Consider the following 17,740-nt stretch of genomic DNA (forward strand, 5'->3'; position numbering starts at 1 on the left):
AATAAACCCGACCTGGGGGAAAAAAACATATTTTATAAAATACAAATGTAAACACATACACCAAAAAGAAATTAATAAGTAAAGTATCACTTCTGTGGGCAATGGAAGTAACAGAACACCTGTGTGTAATACATTACCAGTCACATCACCACGACTAACGGGACACCTGCGTGTTATACATTAGAAGTCACAGTGCCGGGACTAACGAGACACCTGTGTGTTATACATTAGAAGTCACAGTGCCGGGACTAACGAGACACCTGTGTGTTATACATTAGCAGTCACATCACCACGACTAACGGGACACCTGTGTGTTATACATTAGCAGTCACATCACCATGACTAACGGGACACCTGTGTGTTATACATTACCAGTCACATCACCACGACTAACGGGACACCTGTGTGTTATACATTAGCAGTCACAGCTTCAGGACTAATGGGCCACCTGTGTGTTATACATTAGCAGTCACATCACCACAACTAACGGGACACCTGTGTGTTATACATTAGCAGTCACAGCTTCAGGACTAATGGGCCACCTGTGTGTTATACATTAGCAGTCACAGCACTGGGACTATCGAGACACCTGTGTGTTATACATTAGCAGTCACAGCACTGGGACTATCGAGACACCTGTATGTTATACATTAGCAGTCACATCACCACGACTAACGGGACACCTGTGTGTTATACATTAGCAGTCACGGCACAAGGAAGTTAGGGGACAACTGTGTGTTATACATTAGCAGTCACATCACCACGACTAACGGGACACCTGTGTGTTATACATAAGCAGTCACGGCACAAGGAAGTAAGGGGACACCTGTGTGTTATACATTAGCAGTCACAGCGCCGGGACTATGTTGGAATTGTACACAATAGGTCTTTGACAAGAGACAGCTAAACTGTTTCTTTGGGTGGCATCTAATGACACTTCAAAGAGGCCTTGTGTCTTCGAAGCAGCATTGCAGGAACATAAGTTTCAAGACAAACTCTTTCCTCATTTCAGGATCTGGCTGCAGCAGTTCAGAAAATAGCCGACTTCTTTGAGATTAATCTGACTAAAGAGCAAATACAATTGATCGCCGAACGAGGCTGCTTCAAAGCCATGAAAGAAAGGTCCAGAGAGACGCATGGAATCTTGGGCTCCCATGTTTTCCGAAAAGGTACGTTTGCAAATATCTTTTTATGGTTCAAATATTTTTTATTAAAATTTCAATAATAAACAAGTAAAGAAAACCATCAGTGGACCATGTGCTTACTGGGCTTCACAGACCCCCAATCAATGAACCCTCCCTCCCTTACCCCTCCCTTCCCTCTCCCTTCACTCACTTCACTCACTTCCAGGCTAAAACATATAGGCTACAGTGTCCAAATGTAGGGAACTAAGTTGGTGATTGTAAAGCCGCCTCTGGGAGACGCAGAATGCGCAACTATCTAGGACACGTGAGCTCATGAAACTCTTGTGTTGTTAGGGATAAGAAGAGATGCCACAGCTCCCTGAACGTCGACCCCTGCCCTGCTAGTGAAAGCGTTATCGTCTCCATACCTAAGATATGCCAGAGTCTGTGGAGCCAGCCAAGGTGGGTACGTATTTGTTGAGTGTCCCAGTGAATAAGGATGTTCTGCACAGCGGCTCCCAGTGCTAGTCCTGTTTGCAGCCCCCTTCTAGCTTTCAGGGGGTATGTCAATGAATTTGGGAGGTTGAGTATTATGTGTGTAGTGTATCGTGGAAGCTGGGTATTGAGATAGGAGTCGATTTCATCGAGAACTTGAGACCAGTATTTCTGCAGCAGTGGGCATTCCCTTAATAATACGTGAACTAAGGTTCCGGATGTCCGCAACCCTGCCAGCAGACCGCACTCTGCGAAGGAAGTGCCTTATGTCACCATTCCGGTGTATAATACCAGTAAGTAACAATTTTTGTGAAGGCTTCAGTGAGAGCAACATTGGTGGCGGTATGCCTGGCTCTGTAGTATAATCCCTCCCATTCTTTTCTACTCAGCTGCCTACCCAGATCTCTTCTCCACATGACTCGGCCCGCATTGTATTTGTGTTTATTCTGCGAGTTCAGTAATGCATAGAGTTCGGAAATCCGCATCTTGCCTGAGGTCTTAGTGAGGAGACATTTTTCATAGTGGGAGAGACCCAGTGTCTGAGCTGTAGGTGCTGGAGGTGATCTGACTCGGGAATGCCAAAGTCTGTGCGAATCTGATGGTACAGGAGAATTCCTGCCACGTCGAAGAGGTGGCCCATGGATCGACACTCTGAGAGCCTCAACCTAGCATAGTTTGCATTTCCCATTCCCTGGGGGAAGTCTGGTTATCTTGGAGTGGGGTCAGGGAAATATGCTCAAGCCATATTCGGTGCTAGTCTGTTCCCACGCCACCATAGTTGCCTGTGTAATCTGAGAAAGACAGAGATTGCGTGGCCTATGGGGTTTCGTCAGGAAAGGGACCTTTGACAGATATGTGCTGGCGACTGCTTTATCTTGGAACAACCAATGTTTCTCTGATTCAGCACAGCTCCATTCCACCAGGAAGCGTAACTGCTCTACTTGGTAGTAAAGTTGTACGTTAGGGACTACTGAGGAAATAGAAATTTTACGTGGCCAATGTGTCCCCTGCGTGTACCCCACGTTTAGTGTATGTGCATGTCACCCATGCATTTTCCCTCTCATGCCTGTAATAATAATGCCTCTGTATTTCCGTCCCACATTAGAATGTCAGTTACCAAGTCCTCCATGAGAGAAATGTTAATTCTGCACTGAGGCCTATGTTGCCAATGTATTTGCATTGTGCATGTTTAAAAGTCGAGATGAACCCGTTTTGTGGCTCAGCCTGAGCCAGTCTCCGAATTCAGGTTTCCTGCCTCCAGACGCTCTGAAAGCTGCAGCTTAGCTACGTATCCCTGACCTCTCGCATACTTCTGGCTCAGCCGAAAGGGGCCCAGCCCGGCCTGCCAAGACAGTATTTTGCACACAGTTATCTGCTTGCTCCACAGAAACACATTCCTGCCTAGTGAAGAAGGTAAACAGAACCCGTCTGCAGAGATAGGTCCTAGCCTTCCTGTCTCCGTTTAAATGATTTGCAGAGCTCACATCCATAGAAAGCCCATGGCCCCCACGCAATGCACGAAGACATATATGCTCACACTGGCTCTTGGTGATGAGCAACCTTTGCTCGAGCAACCTTTACTTCAGACAATACATCCTCCAAACCTAAGATATCAGATAATGCCAGACGTGCAGGTCGTCCTAACACTGAAGGCTTCTCTACTAGATCGAAAGTCAGCTCCCCCCCAGCTTCCCCCAGTTACACGTTAATTGTGCGTCATGACCAAATTGCGCACACAAGTAGGGTAAAGGTTCCAGCTGACCATGCAGACCCCCTCTAAGTATCCACCCACCTATGACTCACCTATGACTCACCTACGACTCCTCAAGTGAACGCCCACATGTACGCCTTCTTACACGCCTCTTGCACGCCCATATGCTCTTATCTCTCTCTTTCTCTTGCTCTGCCTGGAGCGCTCCTCCTTCTCTATGCAATGCAATGTATATTCCATGTATAAATATTGTACTCTGTGAATAAAGTTCAGAAGACCCTTCCTGAACCTTAGAGGTGATGGAACCCGATTCTCCCTTAACTCGAGTTACTGAAATAAAGCCCTTTTGAATCGGACACCACGGACTCTGCCTCTCATTATATGCATGATCCATTGTTTAAGTATAGAAATTCCGACAGGGTAATATTTTATTTACCACATAATTCTGGCGCCCGAACAGGGACTAGTCCCCTTCCCCACGCGCCAGTGATGTAGGTCCAGCCCTTGCCCCCTTCTACAGCCGTGACGGACTTCAAAGTGTACACGCCAGCGGGACTTCCTGCTTACTCCCTCAGGCCCACGAGGAGGATGGACTGCGACCAGGCATCCACATGAGGCGGTGAGGATTGCGGATCATCCCAACCAGAGCCCAAGCCGTGAGAGAGCAAGGTCCGAGGTTTCCAGAGGCCCACCTGTTCCGAGGCGCATGCGCAGTATCGAGTTCACACAGTGTCAAGTTTCCGAGGCCTTCAAGTTCTGCTTCCCGGTGAGTACCACTATGGGGAACGCATAAAGTTCAAGACGGGTTCATTTATTTGAGCTCGGTAAAGACGTGTTCGTTCATACGGGCACGGTAAAGACGGGTCCACGGTAAACGTGGGCACGGTAAAGACGTGTCTCTTTATGAGACGGGTATGGTTGTACTGTATTCCAGTGCATAAAGTTAACTGTTTTCAAGTTCATGTTTTTCACCATGTATTATATAGAATGTATCTGTTTTAGTGTTTTAGTGTTGTAGTGTGAATGATTGTTTCAGTCAGTCTATTTTGGTGTATATTGTGTTTTCGTTAAGTTAGTTTCAACATGCCACTGTTTTCGAAATTACGTCAGATAGGGACCAGGAAAGGAATACTCGAAGAGTCAGTTCCCGTCCCGCCTAGAGACACACCTGGTCATTACATGTACAATAAACACGGGCTAGATGCCATATTGTTTTTAGACTTATGGGTAGATTACACGAAGGATTTAGAGGAGAAGTATAGATGGCCTGCCTCAGGAACATGGGATTCTGAATGCATTATGAAAGTAGAGGAAGCACTGTGGAAAAGGAAAGTAAGACCGTCTCAGAAAGATGCCATTGAGTTATGGCGTAAAGAGTCACATAGGAGGGCAGAGAAAGAATTCCACCAAGCAGAGAGAAGTAAACAAGCAGTGGAAAAAGCCAAAGAAAAAGAACTGCGGGAGGAGGGGGAACGGGTCAAGGCAGAACAGGCTGAAAGAGAAAGAAATGCCCTAGTTGCTGGTATTTATCCTGTCCTCTCAGAAGAACTAGCTAGAGTGACCCACTCAGAAATACCCCATAGGTCGCGTACGCCACCACCAATACCCTTTAGAGTACGTAGAACGAAGCCGACAGCTGAGGCTTTTATTTCCTCCTATCTAGAGGAGCCCGCACCGGACTATGTGAACGCAGATTTCCCTCCGCCCCCATCAGCAGATCAGCTCATCCAGCTTCAGCTCCAGCAGATCGTGAAAGACGACGTAGGGCCCGGGGCAGTGGGAGGGGGGCCACCGCCAACGCCACGAGCACCGCTAGGGCCACCACGAACGCCACAATCGACATCAACGCCATTTAAGTATTCTGTAGGTGTAACGATCCCACGTTGTATATACGATCCAATACTAGGAGAGGGTTCAATGCTCGTGTTTTCACTAAGATTAAGACATGCCGTCGACTATTTGGTCACATTACCAGACATGAAGGAACACCTAGATAAAATATACCATTTCATTAGAACGGGGGAGGGACCCGAGTGTATAGAAAAGGCCATGGAACACAGAAAGGTGGAGGTTAAGAACTTCATTCTACGTTTTATGATTAACTGTCTGATCAGGGAACAAGACCAACCAGACAAAGATGTAAAGAAAGGTCTGATGGATTGGAGTGACAACATAGCTGCCGGTCGGCATGATAGACAGGGACAGACAGAAAGTATGTACAAGAAAATACGAAAGGAGATCTTAGAAATACACAGTGAAGTGTCTGACGGGCAGTTTGAGTCATCATCGGAAGATTTTGAGCCAGAAAACGAGGCAAAGGACAAAATAAATTACGTAGGCAAAGCACGACAGTTTGACAAGCCCAGGTGCCTCGACTACCGCAAACAGGGACAGGCTATAAAAGAAAGATATTCCCTTGAAAATCTATTCCAAGCTACTGAAAAAGCCCTGAAACAACGGATAGAGTGCGAGCGATCCCACACCCCACACGAAAAGGAATTGGTCCGGTCAGCCGTCCAATGGGTGTCCAATTCTAACATATATAGCAATGACATAGTGGCTCAGACTTTCTTGAGCCTTCCGCCGAACGAACAGTGTTTGGCCGGTATTTACATGGTTCAACATTTGATAACGTTGTATGAGAGCCAATATTCTGATCCCGGCCCATTGTATAAATTACTGGACGACATACTTCTGGAAAGATGGACAGGCCTAGGTACTGATTTAATTAATGTCATTCTGGATCAACGACATAAGTACTTAACTTCTCTGACCACATGCATGCTTCCCGCCCCACACCACACCACGACAGAAAGAACTTGTACATAGACAGACAGAACCCCCTACGAGAGGTGCATCCCGTCAAAAATGCAGCGGGTGAACTTCAACGAGTGTATGTTTACACACCCTTGACGAAATTAGAAATACTGGAAATGAAAAAGATGTTGCCCTGCCATGATAAAGACCCGGGGGGGTTTCACCGAGAATTAAAAGATATTCTCCGCATAGGAGATTATACGTACACTGACATTCTGAAACTATTGAAAGTACTGTTGCCTGCTGGTATTTATGAAAAGCTTAAGGAAAAAGACTGGGAGGTGGGAGAGAAAAAGTTAAGTTGGGCAGCATTGGAAACAGAGGATAAAGGCAGGCACCCGGGGGTTGGTCTTGGAGACAAAGCTAAAGAACTACCTGAACTCCTGATACAGGTTTTGCCGAGATTATTGATTACTAAAAAGGAAGACTGGGATGCTATTTCAGCCTGTAAACAGAAACAAGACGAGGACACAAGTGATTTCTATTCTAGATTCGAGAAATGTTTTTTTATAAATAGTGGCCTTAAGCCTCATTCTTCCACAACAAAATTGCAGACATCCACAACAGCTTCGACAACCAACCAGGAGACCAACCCACCCAATCCCCTGCAGGACCCCCACCCCCCCTGAACATCCTCAATGACTGGAAGCCAATCTCCACTGAGGACACCATCCGTCTGATGAACTCTATCCACTCAGGATCCCCCACAGACCCTTGCCCTCACCACATCTTTAACAAAGCAGACTCCATTATTGCACCGCACCTCCGAGACGTCATCAACTGCTCCCTCAACTCCGCAACCTTCCCGGAAAGCTGGAAACATGCCGAACTCAGCGCCCTCTTGAAGAAACCCACAGCTGACCCCACCGAACTCAAAAACTATCGCCCTATCTCACTCCTTCCATTCCCGGCCAAAGTCATCGAGAAAGCTGTCAACAACCAGCTCGCCGCATTCCTCGAAACCAACAAATCCCTCGACTCCTCACAGTCCGGCTTCCGAGCCAAGCACAGCACCGAAACCGCCCTCATCGCAGCAACAGACGACATTCGAACTCTACTGGACAATGGAGACACAGTCGCCCTCATCCTCCTCGACCTCTCCGCAGCCTTCGACACAGTCTGCCATAGCACCCTTCTACAGCGCCTCAAAAACATCGGAATCCAAGGAAAAGCACTGGATTGGATCACCTCGTTCCTCTCCGGAAGAACCCAGAGAGTCCGCCTTCCACCATTCATATCAGAGGCCACTGAAGTCATCTGCGGCGTACCTCAAGGGTCCTCACTCAGTCCCACCCTCTTCAACGTTTACATGAGCCCCCTCGTTGCCATCGCACGCCAACATAACCTCAACATCATCTCCTACGCCGACGACACCCAACTGATCCTATCACTCATCAGAGACCCTAATACGGCCAAAACCAACCTACACGAAGGAATGAAAGAAGTAGCCGAATGGATGAAGCACAGCCGTCTGAAACTGAACTCAGACAAAACAGAAGTCCTCATCTTAGGTACCTCCCCCTCCGCCTGGGACGACTCTTGGTGGCCAGAGGCCCTTGGAAAAGCACCCATCCCAACGGACCACGCACGGAACCTGGACGTCATCCTGGATTCCTCACTCTCGATGAACAGACAAGCCAACGCCGTCTCTTCATCTTGCTTCAACATTCTTCGCATGCTCAAAAAAACATTTCGCTGGATCCCTACCGAAACTAGAAAAACAGTCACACACGCTCTGGTCACGAGCCGATTGGACTACGGAAACACCCTCTACGCCGGCACCACCGCAAAACTCCAGAAAAAACTACAACGCATCCAGAACGCCTCAGCCAGGCTCATATTAGACATCCCACGTAAAGAACACATCTCTGATCACCTGAAAAACCTCCACTGGCTCCCCGTCAATAAGAGGATCACTTTCCGACTCCTAACCCACGCACACAAAGCACTCTATGAAATCGGACCCGAATGCCTCAACACACGACTATCCTTCTACACCCCCTCCCGCCAGCTACAATCCTCCAACCAAGCCCTTGCCACTGTACCTCGCATCAACAAAACCACCATGGGAGGTAGATCCTTCTCCTACCTAGCAGCTAAAACTTGGAACTCACTTCCCACTCACCTTCGCCTTACTCAGAACCACCTAGCATTCAGAAAGCAACTCAAAACGTGGATATTCGACAAGTAACTCCCCACCCCTCTTCAAGCGCCTTGAGACCCTCTGGGTATGTAGCGCGCTATATAAATCTTTTGACTTGACTTGACTTGACTTAAGCCCAGTAGCGAGTCATATCCTCATCTTTTCGTGAGCAAATTAGTAGAGAATTCCTTGCCCCAGATCAAGAATAGAGTACTGAAGGTTGAGAGTACTTGGCAAGGAAATAGTCCTTCGCAAATGTTGCAAATGCTACAATATCACCAGAACAGGATTAGAGAAGAGCAGGATCATGAAAAGAGACGCATGAAAGAGACGAAAATGAAAGTGCTGGTTGCCCAATCAGTACCAGCAAACACGAACAAAAATGGCAAAAATACCACGACACCTGTCAAAGGGAACTGTAATTATTGCAAGCAACCAGGTCACTATGTAAATGAATGTGCTGTCCTGAAACACAATATAGCTACAGGCAGAACCAAAGAACGACCACACGTTCCTAGGCAGAATAGCACCCCACAGAACACAAACCAGACAGTAGCGAATTTTCCACCCCCACCGCCACCTGTTAATGCCCCGACACAAATGTATCAGTACACGCAGTCAGACTATCCAGAATACCAACAGTTCTCATTAAACAGCCTAGAGAGGGAAGTTGGCTTGCCCCTTATTGAGGTTCCTGTAGATCAAGAGGGTCCCTATGTACATAGTCGTGTATTGGGAAAGGACAGAAAATTTCTGATTGACACAGGGACGAGCAGAACTACCATCAGCCATGACGAGGTTCCAGGGGCACCCCTTTCAGGCTCACAGAATTTTTCCCTGGGATTTTCAGGAAAGCCTATTGTTAACGAAGTATCGAAACCAGTCTCCCTAGGAGTTGGTCCATTGTCACGTACCACAGACTTGTTACTTACTAAGTCATGTCCAGAAAACTTGCTTGGTATAAAGACATTGAAAGAACTAGGAGCAGTTATATGTTGTTCTCCGGAAGGAGTGCGACTGTTCTTACGTGATTTTAAGGGACATTATGTGTTGAAGGATTTTGACCACAGACTCCAGAATGTACCACAGCACCTATGGGCACAAGGTCCGACTGACGTAGGTTACATGCACATTACACCACACCGTGTCACTCTCAAAACAGGAGTAGTACTACCACGTATCCGACAATACAAGTTACCACCTGATGCCGTAGTAGCCTTACTGAAAATTGTTAACGAACTCATTGCACAAGGGGTGGTAATTGAGACTGACTCGAATGTATGTAATTCACCTGTCATCCCTATTCTTAAACGAACAGACCCTAATGCACCACCTGTTTACAAACTAGTTGTTGACCTTCGAGAATTGAATAAATGTGTAGTCCCTCAATACCCAGTGGTCCCAGACATTTCTTCATTACTGACTGCTATTTATACTGAGGCAACGTTCTTTACTGTCATTGACTTAAAGAATGCCTTTTTCAGTGTTCCAATTCATCCAGATAGCCAGTATCTCTTCGGATTCAGTTTAAATGGACGCAGCTTTAAATTTACGAGAGCTCCTCAAGGTTTTACAGAGAGTCCTAGCATTTACAGCCAAGCATAAAAAAGACAGCTGGACAGTATTCATATGCCTACCAACACTGCACTGCTCCAGTACGTAGACAACATCCTAATTACAGCACGATCAGAACCAGACTGCGAAAATGCATCACTGACAGTTTTACACTTTCTGGCAGACAAGGGGCACAAAGTGTCCCCTTCAAAGTTGCAATTCTGTGCACAGCAAGTGGTATACCTTGGACACTTGCTGTCCAAGAGGGGTAGACAGCTGACACAAGAACGTATTCAGTTAATTTCTAACCTTTCACAGCCAAAGACACAAAAGGAAGTACGGGCCTTCATTGGCCTCACTTCATACCGCAGACAATGGATTCCCCAGTATGCCTATCTAGCCAAACCACTCATACAGTTGACAACACAGGAGGCAGCGTCTTCGACTGTCCTCCCTTGGACACAAGAACATACTTTGGCATTTGAAGAATTAAAAAGAGCCTTATGTCAAGCGCCAGTTTTAGCGACTCCTTGTTACAGCAAACCTTTTATGCTTTTCGTCACTGAACGAGATGGAACAGCATTATCTGTCCTCACACAAGATCAAGCAGGAAAACACAAGCCTTGTGCTTATTTTTCTAGTACACTGGATCCAGTGGCCCATGCTCTGCCTGCGTGCCTGAAATCAGTTGCAGCAACAGCCCTAGCCATAAGACAGAGTGACTCCATAGTGCTGGGACACCCCCTGACAGTACAGGTACCACATGCAGTGGAAGTTCTCTTGAACAGAACACAGACACAACACTTGACTGTAGCGAGACTGACAGGATATGAACTGACGTTATTTCAGCCACACATAGAGATCAGACGATGCAATATTCTCAACCCTGCTACACTTTTGCCCTCAAGCACACTAGACACTGCTCCACATGACTGTGTGGAAGTAATGAATACAGTGACGAAACTAAGACAAGACCTGACAGATATTGCACTGCCAGACTCTGACCTGACACTTTATGTTGATGGTTCATGCATGAGAACAAGGACAGGAGAGTTAGTGGCCGCATATGCCGTGACCACTGATACTGAAGTCATAGAGACACACAGAATAGATACACTGTCAGCACAGGCAGCAGAGCTCATCGCTCTGACACAAGCCTGCATAAGAGCCAAGAACTTGAAAGTGAACATTTATACAGATTCACAGTATGCATTCGGTGTTGTTCATGATTTCGGAGTATTATGGAAGGAGAGAGGTTTCTTAACCTCTCATGGGGCTAAAATTCAGCACGGCCCGCTTATTCAGGCTCTGTTAAAAGCAATACATTTGCCTACAGCCATATTATCCTGAAATGCAAAGCACACACCAAAGTTACAGACACCATTTCCCAGGGTAATGACCTGGCAGATCGAACAGCTAAACTTACAGCCCAGACACCAACAGACACGACAAAGACAGAGGTACCATCACTTACAAAAAGCATGACAGTCAGGGATCCTTCACAAGATGTACTCGACATACAGACACATGCCACTCCAGACGAAATAAAGAAATGGACTGAACAAGGAGGGGTCCAGACTGACCAAGGTTGGATGACTAAAAGCAAAGCTACATGGTTTCTCCCAGACTCTATGGTACAAGTGATCATAAACACAGCACATAGTCCAGCACACTTAGGAGAAAAGGCAATGCTAGACAGCTTACAGAATATCTGGTTTAACAAGCACCTGCGTGCAGCAGCGAAACAGAAAGTACGTACCTGTATGATCTGTTGCCAGTTCAATCCAGGCAAAGGCATTCCAGTGGATCAAAGGCGGATTTCATCCTCCTGACCATCCTTTTGAAGTCCTCCAGATGGATTATATCCAAATGGACAGATGTAGAGGTTACAAGTATGTCCTGGTAGTTGTGTGTGCACTATCTAGATGGACAGAAGCGTACCCAGTCCCAGATTATACTGCTGTGACCACCGCCAGGCAATTGGTGCGTGAGTTTTTTCCCAGATACGGATTGCCCCGTGTCGTGTACTCAGATAATGGTCAGCCCTTTTCTTCTGAATTAATGAAACAAGTGTCCCTTCTGTTAGGATATCAGTGGAAGTTTCATTGTGTACGACACCCTGAAGCAGCTGGACTTGTCGAGCGCCATAATCAGACACTTAAGACGAAATTAGCAAAGATTTGTGCAGAAAAAGGCGTGGATTGGATGGTAGCCTTGCCGGTTGGCCTATTTTACATGCGTATGGTAGCTCATTCCAGAACAGGCCTATCTCCCTATGAAGTGGTTTTCGGTAGACCACCGAATATGTGGGGTATGCCTATGCCTAAGAAAATAACTGATGTTGACAGTAACATGCTGACAGATTACCTGGCTTCCTTGATGTCTGCACTACTCTCTTGTCGTTCACAGGTTGCCGCCGCCTTCCCTGACAACACCCAAGTCAAGGAGCATACCATAGTCCATGGAAATTTTGTTTATATACAGAACTTTGATTGATCAAGCCCCCTTGAGCCGCGCTGGAAGACGCCGAAATTAGTACTGCTCACCACGAGGACTGCCGTCAAGGTCGAAGGACGTAAAGGATGGCTTCATGCCCAACATTGCAAAAGATACTTTGGAGATTCTGGAACTTTGATAACGACTAAAGATAGTACCGATAGTACAGACTTTTAGCCCCCTTTGCTAGAAAAGACTTCGCAACAAGAATATAGGTCCAAATTACGATCTAGTAAGTCAGACAGCGTTTAATTGTTTAAGTCCACTAGGTGGTGAATCGGTTAGACAGGTTCCTGACATGTATAAGATCGTAGACCAGAATAGTAAAAAGAGCAAGATGAGAGAGAAATACTGCAAGATATTACGCAGTAGATGTATAGTAACTCTGATTTTTATGTCTCTTCTGTGCATCACTATCATATGTATCAGCTTGACACTACATGTCTTCTTTCCTCCTCTTTCTTCACATATACACTTCTCCATTAATAGCACCGCAGAGCATACATTTAGTTATCTGCCACCCCATGAATTGTCATATCGACTAGCCCTGCGCAACAATACTTTTATTCGGATGTTGCACCGTTCTCATCAGACCAGCAATGCGACAGATTGTTGGGTATGTGGCCAACTTCCACCTTTTCAAAAGACAAAGGGAGTACTGCCCTTCTTCTTTTTTCCGTTCTCCCACAATGGTTCGTGCGGAGCATGGTTTGCCTTAATGACATCACTAGACAGAAAGTCCACAGTTTCCCAGGGCGATTGGATATGGGGAGATTTGCATAAAGTAATGAATGAGGCATGTTTTCTGTGGAAAATAGACAAATTGATGTACATAAGCAGCGTTCATTTCCCTTTTCCCCACTCCTCTCCCTGTATGCACCATGAATACCATAAAATATTGACCGTATCACTCCCCCAGTAAAAGCCCGTGCCCATATGTACATGACAGCCATTTTAGGCACCTTGGCCTCTTGCCCACTCATTAGAATCACTGGCTTCCCTCCTGCGCGCATTTGAGCACCCCCCCTCCCACTCTCACATGCATAGACCATGAAACCCAGCACTCTGCGCGACCCTGCTATAAAAGGCAACCCTCCTGCTTGACCCAGGCACCCCCCCCCATCTCCCTCTTGAAGAGGCATCATTCGCCTCAGCTGACATAGCCCCCCAGCCGTATCTGACTGCCCCTGTTCTCTCATGTACGGGTCATAAGACCTCTCTCTCTCTGTGCGACTCTGACCCTGCGCGCACCCTGACCCCCTCCTTCTCCCTCACATGGACAAGTCATAATCCTTCTCCTTCTGCAAGACCCTGTCCTTGGGAGTCACGGCCGCGCCTGACCAACACCTCCTTTTCTTCCATGAATGCCCCTCTGTTGACAAGCCTTCCCTCCGCGCTCGATTGTCCACGCGGCATGAATACCACTCCTTTGATGACCCCTTCCCCCGAGTCCGACTGACCACACATGTCCGAGGCCATCGCCTAAGCCAGGAGATACCATTTACTGCCCTCTATTGTATGAAGTCACTCCTCTTCAAAGGACCCACTATTGATCCTGGTCTCCCCACCCCCTGGGCTGCGATCAGGCGCACACATCCTAACAATCAGCGGAACATTCAGCTGCGTCATTGCCCCCTCTCTTATCAGCAGGTCAAGGGTCCCTATTGTGAACACATGTGGGGTAGGATTGACACGAGGATTATGGGGTTATCTTTTCTTTGTTTCACAATGCTGTGACTGTAATGCCAAGTGTTTTGTAAGGTATAAAAGGCTGAGTCTCAGCTCAGTTGTTAGAGCACCCCGAGACGATACCTTGTTGTCTGATCTGACGTGTTCTGCTCCGTCGGAATAAACTTCTGTTTCCTGCCTTCTGGTCTCCGGCGCCTGCCTCATTGCTTGGTAAATTTGAATGGTACAAGGGCGGTTAGCGCCGGGCAAATCTTGAGAAAGGTCCTAGCCCTACCTTTTTCTACAATTGGCGTCCCAAAGCGTGGGGCCCATCAGCGACACGTGGATCCAGTGGGAGAGGTCCCGACGACAGAGTGAACGACTGCAACGATCGGGAGAGCTCGTGTCCGATAGACCCTCGTCTGACAGCCGATCATCCGACCTTCACTAGTTCTGAACAGACCTCTCTCGAGTGATCTACGGTCCTGACTGGGAACCATCAGGAGTGCCACGGGCATCACGAAGAAGAGAGGACGATCGGGCGCTGGATCCAGAAGACAGGAAACCGTCCATGCGGTCCGGGTAAGGTCGTGTAAACACGACAAATTGAGAAAAGATTGTTTTGTTTGGATAATACTAGTATTACGCTTTGTTGAAACCTCTGGAGATTCACTGTCTGCAAACGGGGAAAAACAAACAGGCTCTCTCTTTGCAAGCAGTGAAGGATAGGTAACGCAGACTTTTGTCCCCGTTGTAATCCGTCGTGCCTATCTTCCTCCCCCACTGTTTCCCGAACTGTCGTTCGTGGATTATTGTCTGGAGATTCTTTGTCTGCAAACAGGGAAGAACAAGGTCTCTCTTTGCAGGTAGAGAAAGAGTGGGTAGCAATAACTTTTCGTGCCCACTTATTCTCCCCACTGAATTGTTTGATTGGCCGATTATTCGGTATTGGTTCGTTTGAGGTATTCACCGCCGGCAAACAACGGAGAATAGAAATATTCTGTCTAGTCTTTGCCCGCCGTGATAAGATAGGTAGTGCAGACTTTTGTCCCCGGTGTAAACCGTCATGCCTATCTTCTCCCCACTGGTTGGTAGCCTGTTTAGCCCGGACCGCTTATTAGAGATGAACCATCCAGCTCCACTGGAGGGCACCCCTAATAAGGACATGTTCACTAAGCATGGACTAGTCGCTATAGCTTATAATAGGTTATGGCATAAAAATACAAGAAAAGGAGTTGAGCGAAATCAGTAGGCCACTGAGGAGTTATCAACTTCGCTAAAAATAAAATAAGAAACGCTAGAAACAACCCGTAATAAGAAACATACAAATGGCGAGGGAAGACAAGTTTGACAGCAGGCAAGCCACGAGGTAGCTAGGTTCCGTTGCCTATTCCTGCCCTAAACATGTCTGCCTCATTGCCCACCACGCCCAAATAACGGTCACGTGAAATAGATACAAATCAATAGGTACCTACCCCCATCCCGGAAACTCCCGAAGTACCACAGGTCCGCGGTTACGCCCATCCGGTAGGCGAGGCCTCGAGGCATGCGGGGCTCGCCTGGACGCAGTCGGAAGGGGAGGCTGTGGGGCGGACGGCCCAGAAAACCGTGATGGCCTCTCCTTCTCTCCTCCTCTGCTGCCCTGCAGGCCACGGGGGGGGGGCTGTCTTGCCTCAGCCACCGACCACCCCCCCCCCCCTCTGTCTCTCGCCTGGTCCGACCCGCGAAGAAGGCCGAAGCCAAAAGCGAGAACGGTGGCGCTTGCAAGTAGTCCCGCCACATGTCAAATTCCTGGATAGTTACAGGTAGTCCCGCCACATGTCCACCTCTGGAGAGTTGGAGGTAGTCCCGCCACCTGTCAAAGAGGAAGGGGGGGGGCTGTCTTGCCTCAGCCGCCGACCACCCCCCCCCCATCTTCAATAGCCGGCACGGCCAATACCGAAGCGGCGGAGCCGAGGAACGGCGCGGGGTCGCTGGAAGGGGGAGGCGGCGCGAACGAGCCTCCCCCACCTCCCTTCAGGTGGAGGCTTCCAGCGACACCCCAACGCTCTTACTTAAAGAGGGTCCACAACGAAAAACGGTCTTTTGCCCAGGACGGGCACACGCCCCATGCCTTCTCTCCTCGACTTTGAAGATTCTATGAGAGCCGGGGGGCCCCCGACCCCTCCGCATGGGTGCCCCCGTCCCCCTCACTGGGAACCGCGACATCGACGCACTCCTGCCGGCGCCAGCCTCAGTTTGGAAATGGCTAAAACACAGCCAAGGTACAGACTTGTTCAGTTCCGGAGGAACACCAGAGTGACCCGGTAGGAAAATTGTTGCCGCCCTCCCCACTCTTTGACTAAATGGTCCATATTGTTAGACTGTTACCACATTGCGAAAAACTTTTTGAACTGCCAACGGAAGGTTCTGGTCCAACCATGAGTCATTGGAGACATTCTGACTATACCGGAACCTGCCTGACCTCGCCCAAAATGGCGCCGATACACGAAACGAAACTTTCGAACTCCCTGTTCACCCGGATTGCTCGAATATTGATGCTCTGAGATATGTATGCATTTTTGGACAATGAAAGTCGATAAGATGGATAGTGATTATGTGCTTAGAGAAGAAAAGCAATACCGATATTGATCATGTGTTTGGACAATGAACTGATTTAGGGTGGGTACTAATTATGAATGGGAACAATGAATTGGTGTAATTTAGACAGTGAACGAGCATCTGGATAATGAATTAATGAACTAATTAAAAACTGAATTCTTGATATGCATCATGCCTGCTCTGTAGTAAAAGTTCGATACGATTTTATTGCACTGCCGCACTTTATGCAATGAACTGCCATCAACTTCTTTCTTCCTATGTACAGTTCCAATCTGCTCCGTGGCTGGTCCACTGGGTTGTAGGCCTGTATTTTATACACCAGCACTTTTTATTAAAAGTATTTTGAAAAAGAAAGCATAGTTGTAGTGGTTGCATTAATGAGTTTTGAATGTATTACTACTGTGAGCAACGAGAAAATATGATGAAGGCTGAAGGTCAAAAAAGGACCCGATATTTAGCAGCTACATTATGTGCGACAGACAGCCGGAAAAGTGTTTTAGACGCTTTTAAACGACACCACAGAAATGCCACCTGACCGCCACCCTTGCACGCAACCTAAAGGGGTCGCGACCAAGTAACTCATGTAGATACGCAGATCATCAATGATTATCTATCTGACGCTACGGGTCCCTCTGGGCTTAAACGCCGAGATGGCAAAGAAATGCACTACGTGGAGATAGGTCGAGTATGTGGTAGGTAAAAACATTTCCGGATTACTGCATGCTGATGAGGTTTGAATGCTGCCCCCCCACCCCTTCTTTCTCCTCCCTTCTGCAGGTCGCGTTGGAACATCGGCTGAAGTATGGGAGAACGATGATCGAACAACCGACGAAAAAGGGAAGGAGGGAATATGAGCATAGTCCTTATGACGATAAGTTTTTAGAGACATAGACTTAAATATGACTGTTCCCCCATTAGAGCATAGCGACTGAGAAAATGGACTGACATAGAAACTCGACGGGTACTGTATGACGAAAATTGACTTGAGATAACACGTTAAAGAACGTAACTAGACGTTTGACTAGGTAGGGAAAGGACAGAAGAAAAATGCAAGAGTTAGGGTTACCAAGGCTGCTGCCGTCTGGGAAGTTAGAAATGTTGCTGATGTTCAAAAAATACTGCTCCCCCCCC

General features: G+C 47.5%; 1 pseudogene across 1 annotated transcript in view; it reads left to right on the forward strand.

Annotated features, from left to right (window-relative positions):
• The window catches only part of LOC147672971 (sulfotransferase 6B1-like), a 232,054-nt pseudogene that overhangs the window by 188,682 nt on the left and 25,632 nt on the right, over positions 1–17,740 (forward strand). The window contains exon 6 of the transcript XR_015303468.1: positions 1,013–1,169. The product of XR_015303468.1 is annotated as a sulfotransferase 6B1-like (transcript). The remainder of the gene's footprint in view (positions 1–1,012; positions 1,170–17,740) is intronic.

The sequence above is a fragment of the Lissotriton vulgaris genome (genome assembly GCF_964263255.1).
Source record: "Lissotriton vulgaris chromosome 7 unlocalized genomic scaffold, aLisVul1.2 SUPER_7_unloc_1, whole genome shotgun sequence".
NCBI lineage: Eukaryota > Metazoa > Chordata > Amphibia > Caudata > Salamandridae > Lissotriton > Lissotriton vulgaris.